This window comes from Marmota marmota, unplaced genomic scaffold (genome assembly GCF_001458135.2).
Source record: "Marmota marmota marmota unplaced genomic scaffold, marMar, whole genome shotgun sequence".
NCBI lineage: Eukaryota > Metazoa > Chordata > Mammalia > Rodentia > Sciuridae > Marmota > Marmota marmota.
Window position 1 is genome coordinate 6,010,165 of NW_025999999.1, and position 16,090 is coordinate 6,026,254.

At 40.1% G+C, this 16,090-nt stretch overlaps 1 non-coding gene across 1 annotated transcript; it reads left to right on the forward strand.

The window, feature by feature from the left end:
* The first annotated feature begins 814 nt into the window (after positions 1-814).
* Trnai-gau lies at positions 815-888 on the forward strand. The gene has a single exon. It is a non-coding gene; the product is annotated as a tRNA-Ile (tRNA).
* The last annotated feature ends 15,202 nt before the right edge of the window (positions 889-16,090 follow it).

Below are 16,090 nucleotides of genomic sequence, written 5' to 3' on the forward strand. Positions count from 1 at the left end.
TTTAAACGTTTGCTTTATTATAGAGAATATGGGAATAGTCTAAATTAATGGTAATTCCCACATTAGAAATTACTTCTTTTGAATCTGAAAATTATAGGGTCTAACTGCTCACATTCACCTTCCTTTTCCTCATTGGCAAGAAAAAGCTCACGTTGAGATATTCTTTTAATATGGAAAAATGGAGAAAGGCATTTCTCTATGTCCTGTGGCAAAAGGTTTGCTGACCTAGGATGAAACACTTTCAGGGTCAAGTCTTCGGTCATCTTGTCTCTACTACCTTTTTCTGGTGAGCTCCTGCCTCTGGTTTAGAAATGATAGGTAGAGGCAGCACCTACACAGTGTGATTTCAGGGTTATTGCAAATTTCCAAATACCTGCTGGGCGAAAACATTTCCCATTGGTCTGACACATCTACACTCTCCCCTTCTACATACTCTGAAATTCCTAGGCTTTGTCATCCATTCTGCAAAGTACACAGACAAAACACACTCCTGGAATACAACACCCCAGAAAATCCTTATTCCAGTATACAACTGTTGCCTGAAAGACAGAGGTTCTTTAAACATCTCCTATTGATAATTTATGCCACAAGTCAATGAACATATCCCTGTTGAAAACCCCCTTGGGCCAGGTACTGCTGGGGAGATGGCAGTGAAGCAGACAGACATGGCCCTGTCCTCAGGGAGCATCCTAGCATTGCTGAGAGCCATGTCCGAGTCTGTATGGCCCCTGGCATTTTGCCAACAGTATTGGTTGACAGGCGAGGCATTACTATCTGCCTCGGCAGCTACTTTTGAGTTCTCCCACTACAATGGAGCCGGTTAGCTCAGTTGGTTAGAGCTTGGTGCTGATAACACCAAGGTTGCGGGTTCGTTCCCCGTACGGGCCAAATCACGAGCCACTGAAGCAGGAACAAACTTTATTTTTGAACTCCACCAGCAACTCCTCCCCAACGCCACGAGGCTTGTCCAGGAACCAGCCACCGGAAATATCTCCTCTGGAAATCCCTCCTCCTGCACTTCTCCAACCAATGGGAACTCTCGGGGAATCCCCGGGAATCCCCACAAGAACTCCAAAGTAGAGGCTGAGGAGGATAGTAATGCCTCGCCTATCAACCAATACTGTTGGCAAAATGCCAGGGGCCATACAGACTCGGCCATGGCTCTCAGCATAGCATGAATATGATGAAAGCACAGGGCGGGAGAGGGCCTGATGTGGGGCTAGCCTGGTAAACCTTCTGGACACTTGAAGAAAATGAGAATTAGCTAAGTGAAAGGTTAGAGGGAGAAGGGATGGGGAGTGCTCTAGGCAGAGGGAAAGGAATATTCTCAGTGTCTGACAGTGGAGGATGGTGGGAATAGAGAGAACAAGGAGGAGGGTGACCATAGAGGAGGTAAGGACTTAAGTAGGGAGGGGCTGGGTCCCAGAGGGCCTTCAATGTCATGGTAAGATACTCCATCCCAAGGGCAGTAGAAACCAAAAGTATTTTCAGAAGAGAAGTAACATGCAGAGTTACATTTTTCAAAGATCTCTATGGATGCAGTATGGTCAATGGACAACTAGGTCAAGGGTCACCCAGCAAGGAAGTGGTTTCAATGATCTAAGTGACAGATTCTGATGGCAGTGGGATGCAGAGGAGAGAACAAATGTAGAAAAACTTAGCAGTTGTCGCAGTCGGGCTGCAGCAGAATAACGGNGTGAATGTGGAAGGAAAGAAATGGAGTTAGCAAACATGAGCAGCTCTCGCATTAGCTGATCAGATTAATCAGTCTTCTTCTCCCGCACCCTGCAGTTCTGAAGACAGACTGGGGGGGGTGAGGAATAACTTGTGTAAGTTGATACAGCAGGAGAGGGAGCCATTTATTGCAGGACAGGAGCAGTATTTATACATTCCACAGAGCTTATCTAATTAGCATAAACTAGATACATCAGTCAACCAATCAGGAATCTCCACACTTAATGGCTTGCTTTTGTTACTTCTCAAACCACTCCCTCTGGCATTTTGCCAGGCATCATCCAGACTTGTTTACGAACTCTAACATTCCCCTGGCAAAATGCCAGGTGTTATTTTGACTTGTTTACAGACTCTAACAAGCAGTGAGAATTGCTAGAACATGATGATTCAATGCAGGAGGGAAGAAGAGTCTAGAATGACGCTAATGTTTTCCTTGGTAGTGTTCATCACAATTATGATTGAGTACTAATTTGAGCAATTATTAATTTAATGCCAACCTCCCACAAGATTTTAAGCAACCCAAGGACAGGGACTTATCTGAAATTCCTTACCCCTTACATACATGCTCTTGCAGAGTGTGGCACATGACAATGTTTCAAAATGAAATATTGGCCAAGTTTCAGTTTTGGTTACAAGCAACTGGAATTATGGTGGTATTGTTCACTGAATCAGGGACATGAAGGAGGAAGAATTTTAAAGGGTGATTTCAATTTTGCCTGCTGAGTGGCAGCACCTGTGAGACATTAACGTGAAAATGTCCTGGAAATGCAAGTCTAAACCTCAGGGAAACAGAATGGGTGGGCAGATATGGGAATTCTGAGCACAGAGAAGGCAATCCAAGCCCTGGAGCATATTGAGAATGCAGGCTAGAGTGTGATGAGAAGAGGTCCTTAGAGAGCTCACTAAGAAGGAACAATTAAGAGCTGTGCAGAGGAGAAGCAGCCATACAGGAGTCTGAGAAGGGGTGGCCAGAATGTTCCATGTTAGAGGAAAACCAGGAGTAAATGGAGTCCTAAGACTTAAGGGAAGAATGCGTAAGAAGGAAAGAGGAGTCAACGGATTCCAATGCTTTGGAAGGTATGGATAACCAGTTTCGATACAGCAATGGACAAAAGCCATAGCGAAATAAGGTGAATGTGGAAGGAAAGAAATGGAGTTAGCAAACATGAGCAGCTCACGCATTAGCTGATCAGATTAATCAGTCTTCTTCTCCCGCACCCTGCAGTTCTGAAGACAGACTGGGGGGGGGAGGCTCACCCATGCTATGCAAGAGCTCTCAACCCTCTATGTCACCTTTCAAGGCTTTATTCAGGGAGGAGAAAATGAACAATTTGAGTTTCTTAAAAAGAGAGAAGGTTGAGGGACTGGGGTTGTAGCTCAGTGGTAGAGTGCTTTCCTAGCACGTGTGAGACACTGGGTTCGATCCTCAGCACCACATAAAAATAAATAAAAATAAAGGTTAAAAAAAGAGAGAGGGAGAGAGAGAGAGAGAGAGAGAGAGAGAGAGAGAGAGAAAGGTTGAACTTGACCTTCGTTTAACCTTTGAGCAGAAAACATGTAGGCTCAGGGACAGGAGGGGCCCCAAATCAGGAGGGAATGGAGGTAACTCTTTATTACATCATTTTGTCTCAGGTCAGCCTAATCTTCACCTTCAAAGAAGTTCAAAGGACTTACTCTCAGGACCTAGTCAACCAAGAAATGCCACCTTTCACAGTCAGATCTGGTAAGGTCTTTACACAAACAGCAAGAAGATAAAAACCTCTTGAGAAATTTTAGCACATTTCCTAAGCTTGGCAATCTCTCCTTGACAAAGAAGCTATCTAGTGGGGACAGCAAAGCATATTAAAAACAACAAAACCTCTGTCAGTTGAGAAATAGAAATGATTAGCGCAGCTCTTTTTGGCTCAGAGATGTAATTGCTGTGTGTCCTCATTCTGGCCCCTTATGTAGTTACAGGGATGGTGGAAGAATTAATAAACCATTTGTGTGAAGTGCTTAAAATCTTAACCTCAATGATAAAAACACAGGGTGAACTTCCTAAGGGTTTATATGTTAAACATTAACGCACAGGGCTATATACCACTGCAGGGTTATACATTTAGCCCATTGCTGAGGAGACCCTTCATGGAATGATAAAGTACATATTCTCTTCCTGATCTCAACATTTCTAAAATTACATGATCAGAAAAAGTTGTCACACACACACACAAAAATGCCTATCTAATCCCTTTAGGACAGAAAAAAGAGACCTTCAAATCATCCAGACATCTGAATTCTCAAACTGACCTCCTAGTGACCTTGGATCCTGACATCCCTGCAGTATGGAGCCTGCACACTCCACTACTTTCCCTGCTGTTAGCCAGTTCTCAGTTCCTCGTTTCTTACAGGTTGCACCTGTCTAATTTAAGGGGACAGGAAGAGTTCTCCCTTCCCTGCATGCTCTCTATTACACTATTTTCAGCACCTTGTAATCAACCTTGCTGTAGAAATGCTGGCTCAGAAAAGGTTAAAGTTGATTTGAGTGGAAATCTGAGCTCAAGAGTGCAGAGAGAGAAGAAGAATCTAGAATGATGCTAACGTTTTCCTTGGTAGTGTTCATAACAATTATAAATATTAAAAATTTCTATCCAGAAAGCAGCATCATCAGGCTCTAAGTGATAGGTGTGTTGGTTCAGAAATCAGGCCAAATCAAGGAGAAAAGAAACAATAGAAAAGCTATCCTTTCCACATGCTTTCATAACTGCAAACATGTTTTTGCGTGCTTGTTTCTCACAAAGCTCTGCTCCCAGTGTGGATATTTGTGATAAAAAGGATTAAGGGATTTAGAGATAAGCTCAAATATACCTAGGATTGGAGCTCCAAAAAGAAAAGTCTTCATTTCTCTTCGTCTTTACCTATGTATTCTACCCAGGAAAGTTTTTCTAAGTAAGAAACTCCTTCTGTGAATATTTCCATCTATCAATGCAATCTAGTAGAGAGCCCCTTAAGTCTGACTCTGAAATTCATTTATTCAACAAATACCTATTATGTTCCTTTTAAAATTTTTTTGTAACATTGCACCAAGCACAGCAGATATGGATGTGAATTAGATTGATCCTTGACTTCAAAGAACTTCTGGGTTATTAAAAAAAAAAAAAAAAAAACCACAAAGGATTCTGGAGACCTGAAGCATTTTCTGGAATATTAAGGTGATTATACATGGGTGTCCTCTGTAGATAAATTCCATCTTCTTATTCTCTGTACTGAAATCAAGACTCTGAGTCCAAATACACCTGTGTATACAAAGGACCTTAAATGACTAATTACACTGTTAAATTTTAAGCTGATTCCCGTGGCCCCTACCATATCTCAAGACCATGGACTGTGTGTGCTTTTCCATAGTGCTGTAGAGTTTCTCTCCACCATGCGGCGCTACTATTCCAAGTGCTATACTCTGGTTTCTCTTCAGATCTTATAAATCTTTCGCCTTTTACCAAGTGCTATTGGCTAGCCAGCTTAGAGTAGGACAAATTTTGAAACAAGAAGAATGAGAAGGGATGGGGGAGGGCGCCGGGAAAGTAGGAAGAATGAAAGGTTAAGGAAGAAAGTTAGCAGGCTATCTGCCTCCTGGGGCTTCCTGGGTAACCCCCATCTGATCCATTTCAATTAGGAAAGTTATCCCCTACTCCCAGTGATTCATTATGGTTTGAGCCAAAAGTTCCCAATCCTGGCTGACCAGTAGAATCACCAGGAAAGCTTTTTTTTTTGTACCAAGGATTGAGCCACATCACTAGCCTCCCCATTTTTTAAATTTTTATTTTTTTATTTTGAGACAGGGTTTTCTAAGTTGCTTAGGGCCTTGCTAAGTTGCAGAGGCTGGCTTTGAACTTGTAATCCTCCTGCCTCAGCCTCCTGAGCCACAGACCAGGGGAAATTTTTAAAGATAATATTCCCAAGTTTTATCACAAGAATCTCTGATTCATAAATTTGTGGAGAAGCCCCAAATATCTTTCTTTTAAAAATCTCAGGAAGACTATTGGTATATCACTTATATAAGGTAAGAACATATTTTAAGGGGAATGGTCCTTGCAAGATTCTGTGAACATAGTTTGGATTTCTCAAATAAAAATAGCATACTGAGAATTGGCTGTCAGTGAGTTCTCTAGGAAATAGGTGCACGGTTTATATAGTAAGCTGATCTGTCTCCTTTAGGAGCCTGCCTGCTGAATGGACTCTGTTCAGTGTTTCTTGCAAACAATTTTGTGCAGATTATGATCCAGCAGATTGATGTTCCTTGGATCGGCACCCGCTGGCTCCCTTCTGTATGCCATGCGTCCCAGTGAGGGAACAGGGGATCTGTCTGTCTTCAGCATCATTCACACCTGGGTTTGAGTCCTAACTCAAACACTCATTCACCTGGGATAATAAAGTTTTTCTAATTTTTATGAAAAAGTACAACTGCCTCTGAAGGCTGTTGTAAGACTAAATGAGATCTGGTGGCATCTTGAGCACCGTGGCTGGCACCTGGTGGTCAACAAGGGCCAGTTCATATTAGTAGTGGGGATGGCCTTATCACTCTTTCTGCTGCCTTGGTCTCTACATCTTCCCTCCTGGTCTTGATGATCTGACCCTCTGCACATGTTCCTTCCAGGTCCTAATGCCCTGTTTTCAAGACAGCTGCTTGGCCTTGCCTTCAATAACCTATATAGAAAGGAAAGAAAACAAAGTGTCCTTCCTCCTCAGAATCAAGGCAAATGCAGAACATAAACATCTTTTTCTATCCTTCCCACCATTCCCTCTGTCAGAAAGATATCCTGGATCGGACCTCAGCAGGAGCTGTCACACATTGGTGAGCAACAGAACATATTTTAAAAGTGGGAGAGATAAAAGTGCTGCTTCCTGGGTGACCCTGGGAGAGTCTGACTAAGTTCAGCTGGTGTGGAGCCCAGGCATCCCCAATCTAACAACTCCTTAGGTCACAGTAGCAGAAACACAGCCAGTAAAATTGCCTAGTCCAGGGTATGCACTCCAAGGCTTCCAGGACCCAAGCAGACAATGCACAGATGTGAAGGGACAAAAGGGAGCTGGGCTTTCCAAATAGAGCTTGCAAGTGCGTACTTGCGTATCTTCTTTACCTTCTTGAAATGAAATTTAAATGCATTTTGAAACAATTTTTTAGGCAAGTAAAATTTGTATCTGAGCCCAGAGAGGGAAAGGAATTTGTTCAGTGTGACTCACTGTATTGGAGCAGAGCCCAGAGCCCCCGCCCCCCCGCTGAGACTCCCTGGTTGTCCTGCCCCGTTTCAGCCTCTTGATGGAGCCCAATAACCTCCTTCATGGACCCAAGACTAAACCCCATACCCAGCTGGAGAAAAGGAAAATCATCATCGAAGCATCCCAGGCCAGAGGGTTTCTTTACCTCGGCTACTTCCCGAACAGAATTTCTTAAAGCAAAACAACCTGGAGTTTCCTGCCAAGGTTTTTGCACCATGGCCCTGGGGCCAAATTCTCTGAGACTGAAGCCAACACCTACAAGTACCTGTGAAGAACCTGCACACTAGGTAAATATTTATTTCAAAGCAACTAGAAGCACTTTGTATCCTTCCTGAGAGAAATATCCACTTAGTAACTGTGATCAATAATAAGAATTATCAGATTATATTAGTACTTAAAGATATCCCCAATATGTTTTGAAGTGGAGAAACAAAATTGCAGTAAAAATGTAGACAGTAAAGTGATAGGAAAATACATACATAGTAAAAGGACAGACAATGCTTGGAGAGATATGGACCTCACACTAAGAGTAAGTACCTCTGGGGAATAGGACTATGGAGTGGAGAGGATTCCAGTTTTATCATACAGACCTCTGGACTTTATTATTATTTTTTTAAGAAATAGAATGTAGGAGCTAGAGTTGTTGCCCAGTGGTTAGAGCACTTGCCTAGCATGTGTGAGGCACTGGGTTCGATTTTCAGCACTGCATATAAATAAATGAACAAAATAAAGGTCCATCAATTTCTAAAAAAAATTTTAAAAAAGAAATAGAATGTATCATTTTTGCACTTTTTTTCCAAAAATAGAATAGAGATATTTGATGAACAGCAATGATGATGTCACTGTTACTTAATCTCCCCAAATCCCCATGGAACACTGGGAGAGCAACTGCATGGCAAACTCCAGATCCATGGGTCACATTCTGCAGAACGCTGTGAGCCCCATATACCAGCAAGTGAGAGCAAATCAATAGACACAAGTTCTGTACCACTGCAACCCAGTTTTCCCCCCATTCTCTGGATGGGGGAAAGCAGAGGAAGCCACAAGACAACTGACAAACTCCAAACTGAAAAACCCAGTATACCCACAGTAAAATGAAGTGGTTCAATAACAAGTAGCTAAACTGGAGGACTTTGGCCTAATCCTATTGGGATGGGGGAGTATGTGCAGCCCACTGTAAAATTTGCCTAGAGCAATCTGGCCCCTAAAAACTTACGAGCTGCATTTCAGAACATGGCCACATACAGAGGAGTAACTTCTTGGAGTAGAATCAAAATTCAGCAGAATTAGGATCATAGAGCCAAGGGAAAAAAAGTTCACCTTTTTTTGGGGGGGGGGGTTACAACCAGGGGTGCTTTACCTCTGAGTTATGCTCCCAGCACTTATTGATTTAGACTGGGTCTTGCTAAGTTGCCAACGGTGGCCTCAACCTGTGGCCTCCTGTCTCAATTTCCCGAGTAGCTGGGATTACAGGTATGCACCATGTAGCCTAAGTTATCCTATTTTTAAGCTATACTCATAGCTTCCCCAAAATTTCAGGGAAGCTGATATCACATAGGAATAAGCTACAAAAAGTATTATGGACAATTTCTGCTAAAAAGTTATTATAAGGAAAAGGAAATTAAGAAGCAGAATAATATTTCTACAGACAATGAAAACCTATCAGAAACAAATTAAAACTGTTTATACTTTTCTTCAAACCAAATGGGAAAATATTTTTATTTAAAACATGAAAAAATAACAAGTCAGAAAAACTCACAAGTAAAAGAACAGAATAATTAAAGAATTGGAAAAAAAAGAAAAATGTTTAGAAATAAAGACTAAACTCCAGGAATACCAGAGTAAAATCAACACAACAGATAATACCTCAGGAGAAATAGAAGATTTTAAAAAAAACATGGAAAATTTAATACCAAAATGGAATGCAAAAAGTTAGAGAAAGTGACAAATATTGTAGATAAAATTAAAATATGCAACATATAGATAGTGAGATGTTTACTCTTATTGGAAGAGATCCCAACTTATATTGTAAGAATAAACATTTAATCATCTTACTTTTTTACTTTAACTTTAAAACAAAAAATTAAAAATTCACTCAGTGGGCTTTAGGTTGTTCAAATGTTTAGAACTCAAATATTCTTCCTTAGAAAGCCAGCTCCTAACTAGTTATAAAAACAGAAACAATAACAACAAAACAATCGCACAAGAAGAGGAATAGTGTAAATCAGCATTCCCTCTATCTTGGGCTGATCCAGATTTCATGGGTCTGAAGCTTATACCAGGTTGGGAACCTTTTTCAAGAAAAAGAATACAAAAATATCTTGTTCTTATAAACTTTACAAAAGCAAATTGTAGTTCAAGGGGCCCTAATAAAGCCTTATCGCAAATCCACCTCTGTCCACGTCTACATCTCATACCAGGATGGGCTGTCCTCTAGCTATTTAATTCCTCACAGAGTTTCCCTGGGCCCTTCTCCCATAACAGATGCATAATTGTGCACTTAAGCCATGACCACAATTGTCAAAAATCTCAGGGATATGACATTATGTCAGAGTGCATACTGTATAAAGCTGGAAGAACTGTGGCAGGTGTAAAGATTGTCTCACAATAATGAAGACAACCAAAGGGTTTGCAGTCATGAAAATGCCTTTCACGGTAATCTTCCCAGCTTCATCTCCAGATTTCTTCATCTTTCTCACTGCTCAATTTCTCACCCCTTACCAGCACTCCTCACTACCTTGGTGCTCCCTCTGCAAAGGAAACTGCCTATTTACTCATCTGATTTACTTAAGGATAAGAACTATATCCTGTTGACTGCTGTCTCTTCAGAACCTAACAGTTATTTAGCAAGTAGTAGGTAGGGCCTAGTGGAAGGATTTTAGGTGCTCAACATGATTGATAACTATTTATAGAATTTAATGGAATCTTCAGGTACCTCCAATTTCCACAGGCTGCTGGTAGAAATGTAAAATGTTACAACCACTTTGGAAAATTTTGGCAGTTTTAAAAAAAATATTTTTAGTTGTAGATGGACACAATACCTTTATTTTATTTTATTTATTTATTTATTTATTTTTATGTGATGTTGAGGATCAAACCCAGTGCCTCACATGTGCTAGTCAAGCACTCTACCACTGAGGCACAACCCCAGAAATTTTGATAGTTTCTTAAAATGTTAAGCATATATCTACCAAATGACTCAGTCATTACATTTCTATTTATCTGAAATGGTTAAAGGTTATGTCCATAAGAGCAGAGGTCTACTGCTATGGTATGGATCTTGAATGTCCCCAAAGGTCCATATGTTAAAAGATTGGTCCCCAGAGTATAGTTACTAGGAGGTGATAGAACCTTTAAGAGGTAGGGCCTAGTGGAAGGATTTTAGGTTATTAAGGAGAGTGCTGCTGAAGGGAATTATGGAATCCTCAACTCCCTCCTCCTCTTCCTGGCCATAAGGTGAGCAATTTTGCTCCATCCATAACTCCTGCCTTGATGTTCTGCCTTTCCACAGGCTTAAAAGTAACAGGGCCAATCAATCATGAGCTGAATTTTCTGAAACCATGAGCCAAAATAAACCTTTTCTCATTATAAGTTGATTATCTCAGGTATTTGTTATAGTAACAGAATGCTGATTAACACAATGTCCATTCATATCAAATTTCATAATCGGTACAAAACTAAAATACCCTCCAATGACCATCAAAAAGTGCATGAGTACACAAAATGTGGTATAGTTTTACAATGGAATATTACTTGCCAATAAAAATAATTTAACTATTGATAAATGAACCACATGGAAGAATCTTGAAATGGGGGCTGGGGATGTGGCTCAAGTGGTAGCTCGCTCGCCTGGCATGCGTGCGGCCCGGGTTCGATCTTCAGCACCACATACAAACAAAGATGTTGTGTCTGCCGAAAACTAAAAAAAAATAAATATTAAAAAAAAAAAAGAATCTTGAAATGGTATACTGAGTGAAAACACCTAGATGAAAAAATTATATAGTGTGTGATTCCATTTATGTAAAGTTATACAAAGTGCAAACTAGTCTATAGTGACAAAAATCAACTCAACAGTTTTTTGGAAGATAATATGGGAGGTTGGGGAGGGGTAGAAGGAAGGGAAGAAAGGCAAAGAGGCAGGAGGAAACTGAGAGTTGTGGGTGTGTTCATTGTTTTAATTATGGTGATGCATTCACATGTACATATTAATGTCAAAACTTGCTAAATTTTACCCCTTAAAGATTTACAGTTTACCGTATATCCCACTATGCCTATATAAAGCTGTTGAATTTTTTAAAAGTAAAGTACAAAGATCCAAATTGCATATATATGGTCAATACCTTGCTTAATGGGCATTCATGTAGACTAATAGTTTTAGATTATTACATATTAGAAAGGAATCAACATCATCACCTTTACAAAGCTGCTGCATATGAAACAATGAACATTTACTTTGTAGCCTGTGCACAATATAATCACAATAAACAGGTGTTTTGCATGACAAAATTGATGGAAATAAAAGTTTCCTAATTTTCAGCTCTCTATTCATGGTTTGCAATTTTCTCTCATATGAGAGACCTGGGAGTGATGGATGAGGAAGGAATAACCATGATTGTCAGGAAACATACCAATGAAACACTGTCATGAGGAACCATTTAGGCCGGTGCTCAGGGGACCCTGGGCTGCTCAATAATATAAACAATGGTCAGGCAAGACGCCATGGATGCCTATAGATGAAGTGTAATGTCACAATTCTTCCTCAAGCACAGCAGCAGAGGTACAAGTAGTAGAGGGGTAGGACAACTGTGTGTGTCATATGGTGTCCACTTAAAATATTATATATATATATATATATTTCATATGTCTTTGGGGGTCTAGTATTCCCATTTCAAAGAATGCCTCTTCTCCACCCAAATCAGAGGGCTTCTGCAAGAGCTAACTTTTGTACAGGCTCATTTGGTCACCAGAAATCATGTTTCATTTCCACAGGACTAAGCTGAATGATGGCCATTTGTCTCCTTTACTCGTCCAACAATTCACAACTAAGGAATTCTTCTGTCCTTTAGCTGATTGCTGTTGCTGACACACAATCGCTTACTTTAATTAATCTTTTATTGATCCTATTTCTTCTTTTTTACTGTGGTAAAAAACACATAACATGAAATTTACAACCTTTCATGAGAATTGAGGAGAAGCCAAGAGAATAGAATAAAAGGACTGAGGGGGAGGGAGCAGGGACATGAGGAAGTCCCAAGGAATGAAAGCTACCAAATTATCCCATGTCCATGTACAATTATACCACAATGAACCCCAGGTTATGTATAATTATAATGCACCAATTAAAATGTTAATAATAACAATAGAAGGGAAATCAACAGAGTAGAACAAGCAGATTGGGGGAGGGAGGAGAGAAGGGAAAGGGAATATCCTGGGAAACGTGATTAATCAATTTGTTTTCTGCATGTACAGATATGGCATGAAGGATTTCACTACTATGTAAAATTACAATGTACCAATAAAGAAAATGTACAGCCTTAACCATTTTTAAATGTTGTTCTATAGTGTTCAGTATATCCAAATGTGAGAAACAGATCTATTTATTTTAGCCCCAAATCATGTTTTTCAATATCCCACTTTCTCTTAATGGCATCCTAGTTATCCAGATTCAAAATTTCAGAATCAGCCCTAGATTATTTCTATCCCATTTGCTAATTTCCATCAGTTCCACCATAAATTCTGTGGATTGAATCAGCCTCCAAAATGTTTTTCATCTCATCAGTTTCTTTCTAATCCCTTTATTGCCATTCTAGTTTAAATTCTCATTATTTCTTACCTGGACAATTGTAAGAGTTTCATAAGTGATTTTCCTGTCTCCAAATCTCTCCCTTTTGATCCGTTCTTCACCTAATTAACTTTTGAGTGTGTGTGTTGGGGGAGGGGTTCTGGGAATGGATTCCAGGGCCTCACACATCCTAATTAACATTTTTTAGTAAATGTTTTTGATCATGTTATTCCTTTATTCAACAACTCCCCCTACAAAATAAAACACAATGACTCAGCCTAACATACAAGGTTATCCATGATCTGCCCAACTTCTCTATCTTACCTGAAGTCCAATAAGCATGGTGGCCTTCAGGGAACTGAGAAGAATAAAAAAGCCATGTATAAAGCAGAGAATGCATTTCCAACAAGATTGTGCCATAATACTAGTATTACACTGCTTCAGTTAGTATTCCCATTTCAAAGAATGCCTCTTCTCCTCCCAAATCAATAGAAGTATGCACACTGTTGTAAAATCATGGCACTGAAAATGTAATGTCTATACTCTTATGCCTACATTATTTTTATTTTAAAAATAATAGAAATAGAATTCCTTTTGGACATGATGGATACAAAGCACTGAGAAAAAAAAAATCCCATCTGTCCACTCCTCTGTATGTCCACTGTTTCCATCCTTGGCCAAACCACCATAATTCCTCACCTAGACAGCTTCATTTGGAGTTTCCTACATGGTCCTCCCTGCTTCTATTCCATCGCCTTCTAACCCATTCTTCACACCGCAACAGGAAGACATGTTTCTAAAAGATAACCACATCATGGCAACCCTTGCTTAAAGCCCTTCTATGGCTTTCAAACTGTTAGAGTAAAATCCAAACATCTTGAAGGCTCTTCCTGATTGCCCTCATTTCCTCATCTCTCTGTTCTCTGCTTACTATGCTTCAGCCATACAGATCCTTCAGCTCTGTGAACCTGCCTAACTCTTCCTACCTTCCTAGGAACCTTCTTATCCTTAGAACTATACATTTGCTGTCCCTCTCACTTGGAATGCTCTTCCCTAAATCAATACCAGGTGGCTCCTTCCTGTCTTTCAGGTCTCTCCTCATGTATCACCTCTTCCAAAATTACTTCATGGACCACACCCACAGTAATTCTTTAGTGGGTTCCTGTTAATCATCTTGTATCATAGCATGTTTATCTGAAAATACCTGCCACTTGTTCATTATCTCTCTCCTACCACCACCAAAGCTCCAAGAAAACAAATTTCTTTCTCCACAGCTCTAGCCCTAGTACACAATAGTGGCTAGCTCTCTGTAGGCACTCATGAAATATATGTTGAATGAATTAGATTCGAGGAGTCTGGAGGAGAAATGATTGGGTTGTGAGTCTATTCTTAAATACCTTTAGAGAAGATTCTACCATTTTTCTGACAATGAAGACCAACATCAAATAACTTTCATTTTTCAGAAAGGTCCACCTGATATCCCACATAAATCCTTCCTGAAGCAATTGATGTCTCCTCTTGTTGGCTGGTCGTTAATGGAATCATTCAATTTCCTTTTTATTTTATTTTATTATTTTTTTAATATTTATTTTTTAGTATTTGGCAGACACAACATCTTTGTCTGTATGTGGTGCTGAGAATCGAACCCAGGCCGCACGCATGCCAGGCGAGCGCGCTACCGCTTGAGCCACATCCCCAGCCCCCGATTTCCTTTTTATAGGAGGTGATAAATTTGTAATTAGGGCCAGGTGCAATGGCGCACACCTGTAATCCCAGCAGTTCGGGAGGCTGAGGCAGGAGGCTCATAAATTCAAAGCCAGCCTCAGCAACTTAACAAGATTCCGTTAAAAAAAAAAAAAAGGATTGGGGTTGTAGTAAGTGGATAAGCAACACTGACTTCTATCCTTAGTACCAACACACACACAAAATTTTTGTTGTTGTTGTTGTTAGGCCTTCTAGTCACCAGTTCTCTCAGGAACTGTAACATTGTTGTTCTCTTCTGTTCCTTATCCAAGTTCTATGTATCAAGTTTCACTTGTGAAGCTCCATATTCATACAAATAGCCTTGCTTGAAATAATGGCCAAGCAAGACAGACTCCACTTATGAGTATCTTCCTTAAAATGAGCAGCTTTTCCATCACCCCATCTCTTTCCTAATCTCTTTTTCTACAGGTTCCACATTTTTTACCTTTTGTGAAAACATTTGGACTTTGTCAAGAATCTGCAAATTCAAATGGGAAGGATTATGGTTTGGATGTGAAGTGCCCCCCAAAAGCTCACGTGGGAGACAATGCAAAAAGGTCTAGAGGAGAAATGACTGGGTTGTGAGGGTCTTAACCCAGTCAGTGAATTAATCCCCCGATAGAGATTAACTGAGAGGTCAGGTGTGGGTTGGAGGAGGGGGGCATTGGGGGCATGACTTTGAGGAATACATATTTTGTATCTAGCCAGTGGAGTCTCTCTCTTCTTCCTGATCATCATGTGAGCTGCCTCTCTCTGTCATACTCTTCTGCCATGATGTTCAGCCTCACCTTGAGCCCAGAGGAATGGAGTTGGCTGTCAGTGGACTGAGATCTCTGAAACCATGAGCCCTCAAATAAACATTTTCTCCTCTACATTTATTGTATTGGGTCTTTCAGTCACAGCAGCAAGAAGGCTGACTAAAACTGGAAGGTTTGAAATGGTTAAAGGATGTAGATTCTAAAAAGTTCTTGACACTTCTTACTTACCTGTTTAAGCCACTCCACCCAAAGCAGGTTACAGGGACAAGGTCTGAAATTCCAATGTCCCACAGGAAAGTTGAATAAATAATAGTTAAAGCACACATTAGTGAGAAATTGTTCAGAATAAATGTGAGCTTTGGAGATAAATCTCCTCAAAGTTGAGAAGGAAAAAAGTAAATAGATCTGAGGATCCTATGTTGTTATTAGGCCTTCTAGACAGCAGTTCTGCCTCTCAGGAACTATAACACTGTTGTTCTCTTCTATTCCTTGTCAAAGTGACAAACTGCACTAGCCAGTTGCGTCAGACATTCTTTAGAATAACAAGATCTGAAGTTGGACACACCGAGATTCAAATCCTGGCTCTACCACTTACCCTCTATGTAAATATTGCCATTTATCTTGTCTTTCTAAACTTCAGTTACTTCATACATAAATGACACTGCATTCCTTGAAGACTTGTGAAAATTCAAAGATTTCCTTTATGTTACCATTTATAGGTATTGCTTAATGCATTTTAGTGACTGCTATGGATTTTGTGTGCTCTAAATTCATTCTGTATTCATTCTGCATTTCCAAGTTTTATACTTTAATTCCTCCA